Source organism: Mixophyes fleayi, chromosome 5 (assembly GCF_038048845.1).
Source record: "Mixophyes fleayi isolate aMixFle1 chromosome 5, aMixFle1.hap1, whole genome shotgun sequence".
In the NCBI taxonomy this organism is placed as follows: Eukaryota; Metazoa; Chordata; class Amphibia; order Anura; family Limnodynastidae; genus Mixophyes; species Mixophyes fleayi.
The window spans coordinates 168103313-168120156 of NC_134406.1; the positions used below are offsets into that span (position 1 = coordinate 168103313).

Below are 16844 nucleotides of genomic sequence, written 5' to 3' on the forward strand. Positions count from 1 at the left end.
GTAACACCAAATGTATATATATATATTGCTTCCTGGAATCAGCTTGCAGTCTCTTTGACCACAGATTTCAGGATTGAATGACTGTATAGCTGGATCCAGCAGAGCGCAGCGTATGTATCGGCTGTACTTATTTATTGAACTGTTATTCTTTTGCTTTTGCTAAATAAATTGCTTGTGCTTTGGAACCACACAAATTGCATAGACAATGATTATTGTGAAATGATGAAATAACTTTAACAGCATATTCACACATGCTGCACAGTTGCTGACAAAGTACAATGTATCTTTTGCTTTTCTGTAACATACATTGCCCCAAATGTGGCTTGAATGTATGCGTGCTAACATTTCTGGCCTTAAAGATTTAGTTATCAAGACCGACCGTTGGTCCCTTATACAGAATACCATTCTGTACGCTGCTTTCATCTCTGAATGACCAATAGTTCCTCACTGTAAGTGGTGTCTGCTCTTTCAAGTCTGGCCATCCAGCCAGTACAATGGAGTTCATCGTCTGAAAACTTTCATCATTCATGGAAAGCTGCTTGATCTGATGTTGTCGTTGATCCATGATGTTCAGATATTTTGCTTGGTCGATCTGTGCATAGACAGCCTGCACTAGGTGCACTGTGCCAATTGTATGTTGACATTGGTTGGCTCCAGATTTCCCATTCGCAGCTGTTGCTCTGTTGAGAGTGTCATAAATGTAGATCTCAGGTCCTGGCTTGAAAATGATATTGAGGTTGTAATGCTGCAATGTGAGCATCATGCTCTTAAGTCGTTTTGGTGCACATAGGAGAGGCTTTTTAAAGATGGCAATTACCGACTTGTTATCTGTCTCTGCTGTGATTATTTCCTGGCCATACAGATAATGATGAAAGCAGTGACAAGCTAACACAATGCTCAGGCCCTCCTTTTCAATCTGTGCATAATTCTGCTCGGTTGCGGTCAATGCCCTGGAAGCATATGCTACTGGTGGCCCTCTTGCATCAGGCAACCTCCTGGTCCAGTTTTTGCTTGAATCACTCTGTATAGTGACTGGCTTGGTAACATCATAATACTTCTACACTAGTGTTACTGTGACCTCACGTTTAACTTCCTGCACCTCCTTCATTATGTTTTGGAAGGCCATGCCAGATAGACTCCGTTTACAGCAAATAGAGATACAAAGTATAGGCGCTGTTGAAACGCCTAATGGTAACAAACTACTAAGCTGCAGCTCTCGTTAGACAGGATCTGGACCTGCCACAAGAAGATATAGAAGAGCACAAAGCTTAGAGAAATTGTATAATCATTTATTCTAATATTTCATACATATAGCACATTCCTAATAAAAGCATCAGACAATAATAAATTGTAATTCTTTTTGATATATTATGTATGATAATTGAATTATTTTAATCCACATTGCACATTAATTGTTTATCTCTTGAGCAACTTCCAGAGGTAGGATATTGTTATAATCATCACAAATACAAATGCTGAATCAAATAGTCCTTTCCTTGGCTTGAAAATCAATGCACTAATGCTGGAAACAAATAGCCCCAGGTGCTCTGGGAGCAGGCAGCTCTCAGAGTACTAGAAGCCAGTTGCAGCAAACATACAGATGCACTTGAATGGATAATTATCTGTTCCTTTAGCTCTTAAGAACATGATGGACCTACAGCCAGTCTCCGTGATAACGTCAATATAATATCATCTTTGTTGCATAGATGGTAAAAAAAACCTCAACCCCAGGGTCAGATCAAAAAACTTCTGCCAATCGAGTATGGTTCGCTGACGCATTTCTCAGAGGCACATGTAACACTGAACAGTGTAGACGATGTTTATATAGAAAGGGAGGCGGTCACATGATAATCGTTAACCAATCGGAGCTCAGTAGAACTTTCAATCAATCCAGGACTTATGAGTTAGTAGATATGAATGGCAAATTTGTACTGTGTAATCCAAACTATCAATATAACAGAATCCTGCTCTGAGCAGGTATGCTCCCCAGCGTCATGGCCATCTTGGATTTGGGTCTCTTGTAAAGCAGTCTTGTGCAGGGGCTCACACATCTCTGAAAGTCGAGGCATAAATTTAGCACAAACCCAATGAAGCCGACTTCACATCTGAGAGCTTTGGCATCTTCAAGACTGCTCCAATCTTCTCTGGGTCGACTTTCAAGCCTTCAGAGGACATGATATGACCATAGAAAGAGACCTCTTTAACCTTACATTGCAGTTTCCTTACACTAAGTCTTAGTTTTAGTTGTCTGCAATGCTCCATCAATGCTAACAACTTACGGTCATGGTCAACATCTGCTTTTTTTTTGTCTCGCCACAGTAAACCACAAGAATATCATCCGCTATTGGCTCACTGCCACTAGGCCCAGTCAAGAGCTCATGTTGGTTCCACTGGTAGACTTCGGGTGCAACAGAGTCTCCGAATGGAAGTTTAAGCCTTCTTTTCTTGCCCCAGGGAGTACAAAAGTCTATCATAAAGCTGCTTTTTTCATACAGCGTGCACTTGTGCTTTAGGCAGCTTGTACAAGACATCCTCCAACGTTGGCATAATGTAATGAGACCTCCGCAGAGCTTGGTTTAGAAATTTTGGATCAATACAAATTCTAAGCTTCTCAGGCTTTGCAACAATGACCGTGTTGCTTATCCAGTCTCTTGGTTTTGTCAAAGATGTAATATGGCCGCCTGCTTCATGCTGATCAAGTAAAGCCTTCACTCTCAGCTTTAAGGCTATGGGCTATGTGTTATTTTCCTATAGCCAGTATGTTGTCAATCAACAGTGACAGATGTATGTTGACACTTTGTATTAGGTGGATTGTTGCACCCCAGTTACTTTATAGTTTGCATTTATTACTTGTCAAATTCCACACTAAATGAAATTTTCACTTGTGGGTGGAATTATCCATTATAAATATTGGGGTTGAGTTAGAACCAAATTCAGCTACTGGGTCCAAAACTTGCACCTAAAAATATTTTGTGCTGCATGGGGTAAATATAAAATGCTTTGCAGCTGGTACAGCCTAGCCCAATGCTAATATGCAGTGTAAGACAGCTATGTGCTTGCGTGAGGAATGAACAAGAGCAGCAGTATTTGAAGTGCGGCAAATGTGGTTTGCTCGGCTGCAAATTCATTGACAAAATTTAAACCTAACTAAATCGGCCCCATTTAGTCCTTGGGTTATATTCAACAGTAAAATTGTGGGAAACAAAGACACTTATTGGCGTTTCACATATTTTAATATTATTCCTCCCCCAAATAAAAAGATGATATACTCATATAAGAAATACCAATTACCACAGCAGTTCAACCCCTATCAGCAGTGCACTTCTTCCTATATCCCACAGGATCTCCCTATTTGATCAGGAGATGACATGGTATCTTATATGCTCTTTCCCATGGTGTTCAATGTTGGAAATAAGCACACAGCAGCACAGATGTGTATTTGCTGACATCATTCACAGCAGTAACTGAAAGACAAGGAGTCGCGGTGTTTCCAGAATCACCTGGGCTGCGGGAAGCGGGAAGTGCTTGTTATACAAAAAAAATTTCTTAGGTGAGAGCTGCCAAATAATGAAAGGTTAGCCTTTAGTATTATATCGAATGCACTGTAGTATTATATCGAATGCATATGTACATACAAATTATAGAAACAGTTGTGCGTGCAATTCTTTGCTTACATTAATATATAAAAATTTCAAAGCAAGGTTTTGCCCGTGTGACCCAAGCCTTTAAATAATACAAATTGGGTTTTGTTTCCAAAAGACATTTTTCTGTGGTTAACCTTGCCTTTCATTTGGTTTTCATCAAAATCCATTCTTCTAGTGCTGAAATTCACATAATTGCAGTGCTGAAAAGCACAATGGCGTCACGGCTCTGTCAGTGTTGCCTTCCTAGGTACTCGTAGTGCTGCAACGCTAATAAACATTTTTTACCAAAACACATTTTTCATCACTTGGTGAAACTTCTACAAGCTGTTTTATGAATAATACTTTTACATATTTAAAACTATTTAAATGAACGGAGTTTATTTCATATTGTTAATAATTAACAAGCTGGTTAAGTGTATGTGCAAATGGGATTCTTCCATCAAAAATTCATTTTTGATTGACTGTATGATAATTTAACTTTTATGTCGCCTGGAAACTGCTCTAATAGCATTCTTGCTGCCACAGTTGGCTACCACTTAAAACTTAAGTGAGCTAAGAGGTACTGAGCTGACATGTAAATAGAAATCATGGGGTAACACTAAGTTCATACTTGCCAACTCTCCCGGAATGTCCGGGAGAGTCCCGAATTTCGGGTAGATCTCCCGGATTCCCGGGAGAGCAGGCAAATATCCCACAAACTGCCTCTTGCTGTCTAAATGACGCAATTTGCTGTGAATCGCGTCTTTTTGGCCCGCCTACGCAACAAATACGGCATTTTGTCGCAGGGGGTGGGGCCAAAATCACGCAATTCACAGCGTCCCACCCCTCCCGCCCTCCAACCACGCCCCCCTGCCTGGGATCTCCCGGAAAGAACTTTAAAAAGGTTGGCAAGTATGACTAAGTTACAGGGGCAATACTATGTGGCAAAATCTTGCGTGATCTGCCTTTAATAAAATTGCCATTGAAAATATGGCCGTCAAAATCTCTGAAAATCTGTGATTTAACAAAACCCGGAGTTTAATCCATTTACCTGGGGAAAGTGATCCACCCACTATCACCATGCATCATAAAGGTCCCCGTGACATGCAGGAAACACCAGTAAAGTGAACAAACAGTTCTTAATGCATGAAAGAGGTGATCTGAGTATAGCAGTGTCTATAGAAATAGAGCATCTGCTTAGTTTTAGCTCTGTAATTGACACTGTAGGGGAAGGTCTTAATGGCCAGATCTTCATATGTTAAAGGAATATGTAAATGTGAAGATAACATCTGTAACTGGTTCTGAGAGAAAATAGGTACTTGGATTTTTTTTTTTAATTTCAATAAGGAGCCAATATAAATTGTTTTATAACGGGAGCAATATTACATAAGCATGCTGGCACTTGTAGAAATGGTGGAATGAAATAATAAGCAAGGTCCCCATAAATAATTTCTTAATGCCCCCATTATAAATCAAATAGTATTGCCCCAGTAATCAAAAACATTTATATAGCCCCATTATAAAATAATAACGTAATATGGCTCCTACAATAGAATAGTTAACTTATATCGGTTCCTTCGTAAATAAATTATTATTGCCCCCATAACTAATAAGTCAATATTTATTCCCTGATAAGTACCTTATTCATTTTGTCTGTTCCGATAGCCCAAATAGCTCAAACAGCATTTGTTCTGTCAGTTTGATGTGCTGTTTTGCAAACTGAAGCTTGACACATTGCAAGTTTTGCATTCTTTATATGTGCAAAAATCGAGATGGCGTTTTAAAATCATGTAGCTTGATGTGCGCTTTTACAAAAAGCACATAAAACAGCCAAGAAACATGCCGCCTTGCAAAACCGCACATTACTAAATCTGCACCCTGGAATAAACACATTTCTAAAACTAAACTATTAGCAAAAGCTGCCCAAACACTTAGCGATTTTGTTGTGTAATTTGGCTATATTTAACAAATTACCTAGATATTGTTGCTTGCATGAGCCCAAAACGACAAATATGACAAATTTGACCACCGTGTGTGGACAAGAAGGGCTCAGATCCAGACGTTCGATGCTCAGGCTGAATAAAGGAGATTTCTAATCTTCCACTATAAGAGACACATATTTGATGTTTTATTCTGGCCTGCAACTGATCCAAAACTAGGCATATTTTAAAATTAAACTCAAACAAGATAATTAAATATCAGTGTAAAATAGTGAAGTCAGTGCATTTCAAACTGAAAAAGCCAGGTCATTAAAGGGTTTTGTGCCTATACAGAGGTTTTAACTCCTTCATCACTAGTTTACTTTAGATCGTTGTAACAAGACCACATTTTTCAATTTTGTGATGTATCAGTTAAACTGAGAATTATTCTTTATTGTAAATAAAAACTTTAATATAATAATAATAATAATAATAATAATAATAATAATAATACATGTACATTTATAAGACAAAAAACTTTGTCATTGTCCCTTAATTTTACAAAATAATAATAAATGAATTATAATGAGAGAAGGGAGAGTGGGGTCTAATACAGGTTTAGTATTCTATTACAGAATCATGTGAAATAGAAGATCATAATAACAAGATTAGTGTTTGCAAGAATGAAAATATAACCAGCATGATGTCCTGGTCCACATAGTTGGAAGTAAAAGACCGGAACTCAAGACAAACATATAAAGCGATAAGTTCACACTGTAGTAAATCCTCTCCTACCATGGTACAATATTTTAGGTTATCTCGGGGGAAGTTTGATGCAATTGGAGATTGAGGTTAATTATGTCTTCTAAATAGCCATGGAGTCTATACTTCATGAAACATAGGTCCTTTATCACTGTTGCCCATATGGCCACGTCCCTATAACAATTAGGATTAGCTGTAGCATACATCTTGGATAGACAGTCATGAGTATAATACCATCTGTAATAGAGTTTATACGCAGGTTTTTTTTTAGTTATGGTAAATATACAACTATGAGCAATATTTTCTCTTTCTTCTTCCCAGGTTTATTCGTTAGGTGGGAAACCCAGAACTTCTTCCCACTCCCTAAAGTGAATACATCATTTCCTTACTGGTAGGAGATTTAAGACAAATTGATTCAAAGGGAGAGAAGTACCAGGAGATTTCTCTTGTGGGTAGAGAGTTAGAAAAGTGTCTAATCTGGAAGTAGTCATAAAACTTAATGTCATGATTTTTATGTTGGATATCTTAGAATGAATTGCTTTTGCTCAATGAGATTGATAACAAAATCTTATTCCCATCTGACTCTAAGTTTTAAAGTGGCTAGTGGAGCATCTGGGGGAGAAATTAAAATTATCCCAAATGGGAGTGAGAGGTGAGGCCACCAAGTACAATTTGAATTGAAATATAGAGGTAACCCAGTTTTAGATAGAATTTAAGGGATGGGAGAAAGTTAGGTTAGGGAGGTCTACATGTTTTTGGAAACACCACAAGGATGCTAGAATTTTTAAGCCAAGAAATTTGGCCCTTATATCCAGCCAAGTGAGTTGCTGGTATCTGGCCATAGTGTAAAGCCAGATAATATAGCTGAAGTCAGATAATATATAGGTTAGGAAATCCTCTACCTCCTCAGTTTGTGGGGTTTATGAGAATGGAAAGTGGAATTCTCATGATTTTCCATTTCAGATGAATTAAAGAAAAGCTTGGTTTGTCTCTAAATACTACAAAAGGGACATAATGGGAAAAGTTTGAAACATTTATAGGAGTATTGGGATTATATTAATATTAAACACAATAATTGTTACTCAACATTAAAGATGATTAAAGATGTGTTTTTTAAAAAAAATATTTGGTCTTATTTGTAATGTTTTAAACTACAGTGTATAGAAAAAGTTTGGTTTAATGTTAGTATACATTTTTTCCTTAAATATCCTTGCCTCCTCTGCCATCAGCAGCAATATTGAAGGCACAGAAAGCCCGTACATAGGTAGAGAACCTCTTTGAGATGCCTGATATAGAGGTGAGCAGCTGGATCAGGCTCCCACCTGGTCTCATCCTGGAAGTTCTGAAGATTTTGCAGAGTGACCTCAAGCTTATGATTAGCAACCACACATCAATACCACCGGTGACTGAATTGTTGGCTGTGTTACATTTCTATGTGTGTGGTTTTTTCCAGACCGCAGTTGCTGTGGCTGCAGGAAAGACTGCTTTTAATCGAGTACTAAAACAGGTACTTTGGTAATTCATCCACTTTATAAACAGATATTTTATTCCCTTGTAAAGCTACACATTTTAGAGACTTTTAAAGTGATTGTAGTAAAATGTCATTGATCAACACATAGTTGTTCTGTCTAAAATGTGTTTGTTCTACCTGCAGGACCCAGCACCAACACCTGACAACTGTGGCTCCTCACACCTATTTTACATCCAGCCATATAGCAATAATTTGCATACAATTTGGCAAATACTTCCATCAAATCAGTGTACTTTGCCTTCTCAAAGTCCATTTTTGTTGCTTTGTTCAGCCTGGAGGAGTCCTCATTTATGAGCCAGATGTTGTGGATGACATTGGTTTGTGTGTCAATTTCATAACATCACCGCTGAGAATGGGGAGCCTATAGAGAAGGAGGTGGTGATTGTGTCAGAGGAACACCAGTGTTCGAAATTATGATATTCAAATATACTTCAGTTGTAAATGCACAATATGTTGAAAATTTTGCCGAGATGTGTTTGCAAATCATTTTGGCACGTTATTTTCTAAAAACATTCATAAATGTTGAATGACTCAACCGAGATTTCTTTTTCCCCCGTACCTGGGTACTAGGCCACACTAGCCAGGTTTTGATGAATTCTTTACTATGCACAATACCACACTAACAGAATTAGACCTTGCAGCTCCTGCCGCTCTTTTTCTACCCATACCCTAAGACAACAAACAAGTTTAACCCTTAACTTAGTTACCACTGTCAAATTTCTGGTTATGCTCTCAGCTTGATATATTCATGATAGGGAATTTAGACTCTATGTTCTAACGGGGCAATGAATGATATGAATGATTACATATTCTCTTGTGGTTCCACAACTGCCAGCATGCCCTGGCAGCCGTGGGTATGCTGGTGCTTGTAGTACTACAAGCTCCAGCATGCCCAGACACTTAATGGAAGCCTGGGCATGCTGGGACCTGTAGTGCACCCGGGAAAAAATGCTTTTTACGATAAAATCATTATTATTACTCCACACCCGCTGCCCAGGGGTGTGGGAAGAGCCCTAGTGCTAATCCAGCAAAAGGCTGGGTACACCAGGGAGGGAGGGAGGGAGGGGGGGTGGTGGCCCGCATTTTTTTTGTGGACTAGCCCCATGCTGCATCTTTCCCTGCTATAGTGCGACCAGCCCAGGCTGGTAAAGCCTAGTGCTGGTAATAGTAAAATCAGGGGAGACCCCACGCTTTTTGGCCCCTGAATATGCTAGTACCATCCTGGGCTGTTTGGACGGGAGGGGGGCAGGAGGGCACGCCATTTATTTATTTTTATACATGTATTGCCATTTTAAATATAGTGCTTTGTGTTGACATTTTAACTGTCAACTTTACAACCCTGTCTAAATTTTACATGTTGACCTTTTAACTTTGTCAACATTATGAACATGTAGACATTCTGACTGTCAGGGTTTTGTTGTTGCCAACAGAACAGCATTAAGTAGGGGTCATGAGTTCTAGTCCTGACCATGGCCTTATCTGTGTGGAGTTTGTATGTTCTCCCCGTGTTTGCGTGGGTTTCCTCTGGGTGCTCCGGTTTCCTCCCACACTCCAAAAACATACTGGTAGGTTAATTGGCTGCAATTAAATTGCCCCTAGTCTCTCTCAGTCTGTGTGTGTGTGTATGTTAGGAAATTTAGATTTTAAGCTCCAATGGGGCAGGGACCGATGTGAATGAGTTCTCTGTACAGCGCTGCGGTATTAGTAGCGCTATATAAATAGCTGCTGATGATGATGATTAAGTACACGCATCAGGGTTTTGTTGTTGCCAGCAGAACAGCATTAAGTACACACATCAGAGTTTTGTTGTAGATGCATCGTAGCTATGAAGTCTCCTGAATCCAGTTGGTTTGCAACCATTTAAATAACCTTCCCTAGAAAACAAAGTTTTGGTACTTGTCTGTAGTTAGTCAATCAGGGTCTTAAGAGGTTTTTTTAGAATAGGTCTGGCAACCACTTCTTTTAGTTGTTCAGGAAAGATGTCTATCTGCAAAAAGCATTGGACTATTTTTTTGTAAATACTAGACCAATTACATCACTACTCCCTATTAGAAATTTTGTTGAGGCTGGGTATAAATCATGTGTTGGGGAACAAACCATGGATAATTTTACAAATTTCTTCTACATCTAGGTGGTTAAAATGAGTCCAATAGGTAACATTACCCTCATTTGCAAACCTGGAATCTTTCCATTACTTTGATGCCACTGTTGGAATCTATCCCTGGATGGAGGAACCCTTTTCAGCAAAGATTACAAACTCATTGCACCTTGACAGGGTTGGCTAAATCCTTGCTGCCTATTTTACAGTAACAAGAAACACAATAATGTTTTGACTGCAGGTTGTATGTTTATCCTAAAGAGAGCTCCCTGCTGCAGCATAAAAGATATAACGATAAACAGGAAAGTATAAGATCGAATACATTACAGTTTCGCAAACGCGTCCTGGGCCCAGGTTCAGATACAGTCATGTTGTTTGTTGTAAGGAAGAGGGATATAACACTGACCCAGGACTTGCTTATATGCAGTTTCAGTTAACAAAAAAACAGTGATGATGTCACAATGTACGCAAAGATAAACTAAGGTCTTTCTTCATTGGTCCAGTGGTCAGGTCAGTCCAGTACAATGTAAATCATAGGTCAGTCAAAGGATTCCTGATAGAGTGGGGGCCAGCTCACTGTAACAGCTGAGCACATGTGTCTAAGGGAACCGACCTAATCCAGTTTAAACCAAGCTATTTGCATTCCAAACACAATATCATTTTGAGCATTAATCCTTTATCTTCCATAACTAGCGATCGCAGGAAGCGATCGTTGCACCAATAGTAGCGGATTCCTGATGGTAATGTGCAGTTCAAAATTACACTAAACATGATACATTTTCTATATCCTGAGCCTTAGATACCTTTAATGTAGTTTTAGCACAGTGGCTTAGTGGTTAGCACTACTGCCTCACAGCACTGTGGTCATGACTTCGGTTCCCGACCATGGCCTTATCTGTGTGGAATTTGTATGCTCTCCCCCTGTTTGCATGGGTTTCCTCCGGGTGCTCCGGTTTCCTCCCACATACTAGTAGGTTAATTGGCTGCTATCAAATTGACCATAGTGTGTGCGTGTGAGTGGCAGGGACTGATGTTAGTGAGTTTTCTGTATAGTGCTGTGGAATTAGTGGTGCTATATATGATAGATATAGATGATGATTATGATGATCTATGTATAAATAATCTCTAATACATTTTACTAATAAATAAATGTGGATTAGAACCTTAATAAATGTGTATTATTTACAAATGTAAGTAAATGTGTATGTTGTTAATCTGTGCGATTGCATCATTACACATGGCGTACTCATCGCAATTGCATGGTAAAACAATATTAATCAATTTAGCTTACTTCATCCAATTATTTGACTTCCACAATGCATATATCTATATATATATATATATATATATATATATATATATATATATATATATATATATACATACACACACATATCTCTATAAGTAGGGATTATTTTAGACTAGTAATGTATATGTCATCTAATAGCGATAGATGTATACTGGAGATTGTAGTTGTTAAGTACACATTGCTGGGCTCTTGGTGGGAGAGTAATGTAAACTGTAAACCGCCTGATAGAGGCAATGCATTATGTTTTGTTTTAGAAAATTGTTCCATGCGCTAAATTGTAATCTAACTTGAACTGATATGTATATAAAGATGACAGAGTTCCAAACTGAACGCGGATATCTCTGAGAATGAGATTAAAGTAGTCCTCAAGTCCCAAAAAGCATCTAAGGCCCCTGGTCCTGACGGATTCATAATCTCATACTATAAAACTTTTTTGCATCTACTTTCTACTTTTAATTCGGTCCTCCACGATGGGAAGTTTCATAAAGATACCACACGTTCCACTATTATAGTCATACCTAAACCCAACAAAGATCCCACAATTTGCGCCAACTATCAGCCTATTTCTCTGCTAAACACGGACATCAAGCTATTTGCTAAGATCCTAACAAACAGGTTGAACAATCACCTGTCACAACATATTGACCCAGATCAATGTGGGTTTGTTCCTAATAGACAAGCCCTCGATAATATCAGGAGGACAATAGACTTGATTTCCTATATAAATCAATCCAAACTCCCCTCAGTAATTTTAGCGCTTGATGCAGAGAAAGCCTTCGATAGGCTCTAATGGCCATTTATGTTTCAAACCCTTAAAACCTTTGTATTCTTTGGTAATTTTCATCAAGATATCCAGGCTCTATACCATAACCTGTCCTCCTCAGTGTTGACGAATGGCTTGAATTCCTCCATGTTTGGCATTAATGATGGGACAAGACAAGGGTGCCTCCTTTCCCCTCGCTTTTTGCGTTATGCATTGAACCACTTGCTGCTCGGATTCGACTGAACACAGATGTGACGGGAATCCAGGTTAATAGTAGACAATATAAGATTTCTCTCTTCTCGGACGATGCCCTCCTAACTTTATCTTCACCCCACATCTCCCTTCCCAACCTATTTGTGGAGCTGCAGAATTTTGGTTCTCTCTCCAGATACAAAGTGAATAATTCCAAATCGGAGGCTCTCGCACTACACCTTCCGCCTCACACTAAGAAACTATTGGAACTTAACTTTGATTTTCAGTGGCGTCCTCGTGCAATTCCATACCTGGGCGTTTTCCTTACAACTTCCTATGAAACTCTCTTTCTGGCCAACTATCCCCCTTTGCTATCTACTATTAAACAAGCTCTACTCACCTGGAATTTTCTTTTGTATCTCGTGGTTCGGGAGAATCAATACCATTAAAATGAATGTCCTGCCCAGGTTGTTATACCTATTTCAAACCCTCCCTGTCAAAGTAACAAATTCCTTTCTGAGCTCTATTCAGTCTCTCTGTGGTAATTTTGTGTGGCAAGGTAAAAGACCCAGACCCAGTAGGCTCTGTTTAGCCGAATCTAAACATAACGGGGGCCTGGGCCTTCCTCTATTTGATAAATACTACCACACCACACAATTGACTCATCCCATCTCTTGGCTATCACCTGTAGGACTCAAAAAATGGGTGGACATTGAAGAATTGTTGTCCCCAGACATGGGAGGTTTCTTACCCTGGACCCCTAGGAGTATCAGACCAGCCTCAGCCTATGACATCCCCTCCATTCGTTTTATGTTGGAGATATGGGACAAAATGAACAAGCAACATGTACTGGCCCCCTACTCTGCTATGGATACACCCTTGATTCCCACTAGGTTGCATTAGAGCTTTTGCTTATCCCTTGAGGAAGGTGGGTCTAGACCGCTTCTTTCACTTGATGAGTGAGCATGCACCATGTTCCTTTACAAACTTACAGGATAAACATGTTCTTCTCAGGAACCTATACTTACACTATATGCAAGCGAAAAGTTTTATACAAGCCCAGACACAATCATCCAAGCTTCGCCGCCCCATCGCCCTTTGAACGTCAATGCATTTATAGCCCGGGTCGCCGAGGCTACATATCAATCCTGTACAGGTCTCTCGTGTCCTCCTCATCCCCTCCCATGGAACCGTTTGAACGGGCATGGGAGCAGGATCTTGGAGTGGATCTGGATGAGGAGGGGTGGTTGCTCATTCGACAATGGATATCAAGGTCTTCCATTAGCACAGCCATTCGAGAAAATACCTACAAGATTTATACTAGATGGTACATGGTTCCTGAAAGACTGCACTCTATTTACCCCCACACCTCGGATCTTTGTTGGCGTAACTGTGGTTCAGTGGGTACCTTCCTCCACATATGTTGGGACTGCCCTCTAGTATCTACATTTTGGGATGATGTCTTGCTCCTGATCAAGTAGGTTACTTCATTTAATGTGCCTAAGGACCCGTTATCTGTGCCAGCCTGTCAAAGGGATCTTCAAATCATTGGATAAACTTATTTGCCACATATATAACGCAGCTAAACCTCAGATAGCTAGTGATTGGAAGCAAGCTTTGCATTCCTCTACAGAGGCTGTTATAAATAGAACCTGGCACACTGCCTCCATGGAATATGTGACAAGTCTTCTCCACGATACAGTTCCCACTTTTCATAAAGTGTGGGGACCTTGGTATTCCTATAATAATAGCAATATGTCTGGCTTTCTCTAAGCCCTCTACGTTCTTCCCTTCTCATTCACCTCCGGGACTCACCACTTCCCATACTCTCTTCCCCCCCCCCCTCGTGCCTACCCGTCTCTTCCTCATTTTATCTGGATACGAAGGGTCTCTGTGCAGGGACGTACTTCCACACTGAAGATTCTCCCCCCCCCCCTTCCACCTTCACTCCCTTTCCTTTCATCCCCCTAAAAAATAAATAAAAAAATTCAGCAGTCTTTTCAGTTCCTGATACGTCTCCATCCTTACATGGTCTCTCTATTATAGCAGAATGTTTCTCACTACAATCTACGTTCGCTAGGCCTTTAGCCAGTGGTGGGATTCAAAAAAATTAACAACAGGTTCTATGTCCTAATGACCATTTTAACTATACCAAAAGATAAACCGAAAGGTAGTCTAACAATTCACGCATTAAATACTGCAATAAGAACAGTAAAAGAGGTAAAAACAACTAGATTATGTGTAACGTAAGATTTTAAATATTAAATACCTCATAAACAGTTAGTGAAGATATTTCCATATTGCTGTTTGATTGGCGTCCTCACTTGCAATTTTCTTTGCTTTTATCCGAGCATCATCAGCTCTGTGATTTACCCTTAACCATCTTTGCACTGTAGGAGTAGGATTCCATTCCTTCAGCGGTAGGCCGATAAGACCGATAATCATAATGTTTGATATATTGGAAACAGTTAGCCGACTTCTCTTCTCAGAACATATAATGTTAATCTTTGAAAAACCCCTTTCTGCTTCTGCTGAACTTACAGCAATTGTTCTGACAATATTTCTAGCTCTTTGAACACTTTCAGGAATTGAATAGTTCTCGTTGCTTTTTAACACATTTTCCACAAAATCTCGATACTCATTAATCTCAATTTGGTAATTGAAAAATGTATTAAATGCATGCAATTGCTCTTCAGCTGCTTTCCATGGAACTATTACTTCTTCAATATTTCAGTAATCTGGCTCCAAAAACTTGAGAAATTGTAATGTATTACTATCATCAAATTGGCTACAACCTGCTTTTAAATGGACACAATCCATTAATCTTTTTTTAAAATTCGTTACAATGCCTTGTAAGAGTGTTTTCCGAGGAAGGCCAACAAACCGATGATTTTCTACAAAATCGATTTTTTTTTGTAGCTTTCTGAAGTAATTAATTCATTAACCTTTTTTTCGTATGGACCCTTTTCTTTTTCAAGCATTTCAAATGCTTTAATAGATCGAATCACAAGCTTTTCAGCCTTTATTATGTCGGTATTTCTTGCTTGCAGTGCATTGGAAAGCAGAGAAATTTTGTTTAAAATATCAATCATTAATGCCAAATCAGTTAAAAAAAATATATTTTTAAGACGGGTAGCCATACCCAAGTACTTGGCATTTGAAGAAAAATAGTGATGTAGTGCAGGATAAGCGCGCCACACAGCTAGGGTTGACCTTAAACTACAGGCAGCCCATCTTGGTCCCAAAATTCTACCAATCTTAATAATTTCAATTCCAAGTTGTTTGGATATTTTGGTAAGTTCAATCTGGTTCTTATTGGATTGATGAACAATAGTATATATCTTATCAAGGAATATTTTGAAATGATTTACTTGCTTTATTTCCTTTATTGAGTCATCTAAAACAAGTTGGAGGCGATGGTTTAAACAGTGCCATATTATTATGTTTGGGAAGTCTTTTGTGATCCTAGTGCTCACTCCAGATTTTCGCCCAAGCATAACACTTGCACCATCAGAGCAAAATCCAATTAAATTTTTTTGTAAGTAGTTCTTGGTAAGCCCAATTTTATGTAAGCTTTCCAGAACTGAAGAACATATTGTCTCTGCATCTTGTTTTTCCAATTCAACTAGCTCAACAAAAATTGTTGGAGATGAAACTGAGTCCTCAACTTTTAAGAACAGTATTATAACTGGTTTGCAAGATATAGTTGAAGCTTCATCAATAATCAAACATATTTTCTTATCTTTTGCAGTAATTTTACTAAATATTTCTTTTTTAACTTCCTTGGCAATAAAATCTACTATTTTCACAGCAGTTTTACGTGAATGCAATCCTATTCCCATATCTAATCCATTTTTCATTTGCAGTTCGATCTCATCTTCTATGTCTGAAAATGGTTTACATCTTTTTGTCAGGCTGTAAATTGTATTAAATACTCTACAAGTAGTACTGAAATATTTTTTATTCATTGTATCTACTACGTTTGTTATAGTATCCTGCTCACGTATTTTGAAGTTGTCTTTACAAATGTTATGAGCCTTTGATGAAAAATGTTCTTTCATTTTTTCCTTAGAGAAGCTTGTTGTACCATTCTGTTTTTCCCTGATGCCTCAATCTGAAAACCTTTCCACTCTTTTGACACATGAACACTTTTCTCTTTTATGAAATCATATTTCGCACAATACTCACAACCTAACTTTTTGTTACAAATGCCCAGGCCTTCATATTTTTCTTTAAAATTTTTATATTGTTGCACTGACCAGCATTCCGGAAGACTGTCTGCAATATTGGAGTTGTTGTGATTTTCTATTTCAATTGACGTGCTGCTTTCTTCACACTGTATTGGTTGTGCTAGTGACTGTGTTGAACCTTCCAAGGGCAATTCTGATACAACAGCAGAATCTGACTTTGTTTTCTTATTGAAAAAATCTCTCAAAGTATGTTGCCTTTTCATCCTTGTTTCAAGGGCTACATAAAAAACATAAAAAAAATTGTATATAATAACATTTATTTATGGACATGGAAGTAGAAGCATACATCTCAGCCTCACTCTAAGTACAGAAGTCATGGTCCCATGGCAGCATGAAGAATCTTCATCATACTACTGCGCCATTTTGATTCCCCCCTCCACCACTACAGGCTAATTAA

At 38.7% G+C, this 16844-nt stretch overlaps 1 pseudogene; it reads right to left on the minus strand.

The window, feature by feature from the left end:
• Positions 1 to 14927: 14927 nt before the first annotated feature.
• LOC142159491 (E3 SUMO-protein ligase KIAA1586-like) lies at positions 14928 to 16844 on the minus strand (annotated as a pseudogene).